We start from the raw sequence: 2,883 nt of genomic DNA on the forward strand, positions 1-2,883 counted from the left end.
GGCCGCTATTCGCCCTTTGGCATCTCGCAAAAACTTTGACCCACCTCAACTCTTACCTCTCTTCCCTTTGCATCCCAGTTCTCATTGCTCATAACACACCTTTCTCAATATATTATATCTATCATTGCCAAGCTTAGATCTGGTCAGCTAAATGGTTCCCCATATCTGAAGCTTTTGACACAGCTCATTGCATCCATCCAGAAAGAAATGTAAATCTTTTTTATATCAATATTGTCATTTGAAGTTTGCCTTTTAGTTTGCAATTCTATTTCTTTCAATTTTTAGGACAAATAATATGTTGGTTTCGGATAGAGGAGAGTTTATGTTATGTAATTACTGGGAATGTTGTTTGTGTTAAATTGCGTGTTTCACATTGTGAATATGAAAAAAGGTGGGTCGGGAGGAATATGAATTGAGCATTTGGGGATTGTATTTGAATTCATGTCTGACGGCTTTTCTTTTTTTTCTTTTTTTTTTTTTTTGAATGTCTTGGGAAAAATATTTTAATCTTGGTTTCATGTGTAAATTGCTGCAATGAGGTTACAATAATTTTTTTTATTGGGTTCGAGGATTTTTAAGAAGATGGCGCTTGAGATTGAGAATGGTTTGAATTGTTTGACAACCCAAATTGAGATTCATTAGAGGGAAAGGTTAAATTTATCAGTTAGACATGATAATCAATGCATCATCCCTTTACATTCTGTGCTTGACCAATGATTACTTCAATGACAACAAATGTCGCCGAGATCTCAGGTCTTAAACTTTAAACATTTGATTCAGCCCCAGGAACAGGACAGCCAAGGTGAACCTGAAATATTTCTGATTATCCTTTTTTTCATGCCAAAATATCAAGCACTGGCTGGGTGCCTATTGAGGATATCGTAGATTTGAGCAAAAGTGAGACTGAAAGGCAAAGGCGTGAAGGGGAAAGTGTTTGACAAATATATTTGCAGATGATGTGATTGAAGTGAACAACTTTGGTTGAGAAGAAAGGTATGTCCATTTGCCAGGAGCTCAATTTAATTTTGTTAGAAGAATGTATCTTGAGAGCTAATAACATTTTCACATTTTTTTTAATTAGTTTTTGAAGGAGCTGGAGTACATCACTATTAGTTTCCCCTGGAACTAAAGTGATCTCAATTTTCGGGTCTGGAACTTGAAACATCAATTTTTAAAGGTTATGGAAACCTTAGCAAGGCAAAAATTCAGTCCATGTCAATATCCATCTGGTGTAGTGTAAATTTGAGTTTGATGTAACCATGTGAAATTGTTTGTATGCTAATATTCTAGAAAAATGATATGGAACTAAAACCCTTTTACCTTTTTTGTTATGCTCCTTATGACAGATTTTATTTTCTAAAAAGCAGAAGAGACTATTAGAATTTAGAAGTATTGTCATTGGTGGTAGCTACTAGCTAGGAACTAGGATCTAACATTTGTTACATAACCAATTTATGCTATCAAAAAATAACAAAAATTCTAACTCAAAATAAGCTAGCTAAGATCAATTCTCGCTAATAGCCAAACGTTTTATATCTTCTAACAATTCAGGTAAAATCACCAATTAAAGCTAAAGGACTCAAAGTGCAGATTTTCAGCCAAATTAGATGAGCAAACAGCTGCTACCTCCTGCCTCATTTCCTTGGGTCCAGAAACAAGAACCCCAGCATTTGACCCTTTCAGTTCCAACAGTAATCCTTCAAAAAAGAAAAAATAAAAGCAAATAAAAGACAGAGAAAAAAAGAAAAGAAAAAAGAAAAGAGAGCAATTTCATACCCTTGATATGTCTCTAGGCTATAGTTTAAAATAAAGATTCCCTTCACTTGAGGTTAGTGTTATATTTATAAAGGTAATTAGTGTTATAGTTTACAAATTACATAGTAATTTGCCCAAAAAAAAAAGTGAAGTGACTTACTTCTTAGGTCAGGTCTTCCAGCATAATGCACATTTGTAGCATTGGCAAGGATTTGGTTTGGTAGGCTTTCCAATTCTCTTTCTACGTCACAAACTTTGAAATTTGTTGATCCTACTGATGGAGATGACCCCTCCATATTCTGTACCTTCTCTGCTTCTTTGGCATTTTGTTTCTTGTTCCAAAGAACAGCTACACTTGCACCCATTGCTACTGACACACATATCACTAACATGTTCATAGAAGACTTCAAAGGGTATGAAAATATTTTATTGGTGTTATGATCAACAGGGAAAATGTAGTAATGGTTAATCATCCCAATTAGGATAATGAAGATTATGAAAGAACATGATATTATAGCACCAAGCCAAACCCAACTATTTGGACCTAAAATAGTAGAAATAGGTGAGTCTTTTTGGTTAGGCTTGAACCATATGGATTGAAGGGGAATTGGACTATTATTCTGTTTAAGGTCTTCCTCTCTTGTGATGTAAGCCTCAATTTGTAGTTGCAAACTAGAAATGTCACCGTTGATTCCATAACTTGGTAGGATCATATCTAACATTGAGAGACAAGAGGTGTTCTTAAATGCACAAATTAAGGTAAGTTTTGGAGTTCTGTATCTCAATGTTAAGTTTAGTATATTAGCTCTCTGATGATAGACACAAAAGGGGTGATGCCACTGCCTCCACTAATCATCACAAGAGTTTCGTGCCTGGTGAATAGAAAGCAGAGTTATTACTTTGTAAGAAATTATAAACAATCATTTTAGACTAAGCCAGAAGTGATGTTATTTAGAGAGTAACTGTCTTGCTAGCAACCCAAAAACACTTTTCCATAAATTTATGAGGTTTTTAGAGCTTTAAGGTGATAATAACTAGTTTTTTCCCATTTAGTTGTGAAAATTGTAATAATTTCTTAATATATATATATATATATATATATGCAAAAAAAAAAACACTTATTCTTGA

At 34.0% G+C, this 2,883-nt stretch overlaps 2 protein-coding genes and 2 long non-coding RNA genes across 4 annotated transcripts in view; 3 read left to right on the plus strand and 1 right to left on the minus strand.

The window, feature by feature from the left end:
- LOC110271293 overlaps positions 1 to 774 on the minus strand; it is a 96,686-nt gene extending 95,912 nt beyond the window's left edge. The window contains exon 1 of the long non-coding RNA XR_002361859.1: positions 180 to 774. This is a non-coding gene — a long non-coding RNA (uncharacterized LOC110271293). The remainder of the gene's footprint in view (positions 1 to 179) is intronic.
- LOC107635057 (TMV resistance protein N-like) overlaps positions 1 to 2,883 on the plus strand; it is a 136,631-nt gene that overhangs the window by 115,097 nt on the left and 18,651 nt on the right. The window lies entirely within an intron of this gene.
- The window catches only part of LOC107635058 (TMV resistance protein N-like), a 75,756-nt gene that overhangs the window by 4,442 nt on the left and 68,431 nt on the right, over positions 1 to 2,883 (plus strand). The gene's annotated exons all lie outside the window — the stretch shown is intronic.
- On the plus strand, positions 7 to 1,389 carry LOC110271289. The gene is made up of 3 exons (XR_002361854.1): positions 7 to 209; positions 781 to 993; positions 1,082 to 1,389. It is a non-coding gene; the product is annotated as an uncharacterized LOC110271289 (long non-coding RNA).

Source organism: Arachis ipaensis, chromosome B04, assembly GCF_000816755.2.
Source record: "Arachis ipaensis cultivar K30076 chromosome B04, Araip1.1, whole genome shotgun sequence".
NCBI lineage: Eukaryota > Viridiplantae > Streptophyta > Magnoliopsida > Fabales > Fabaceae > Arachis > Arachis ipaensis.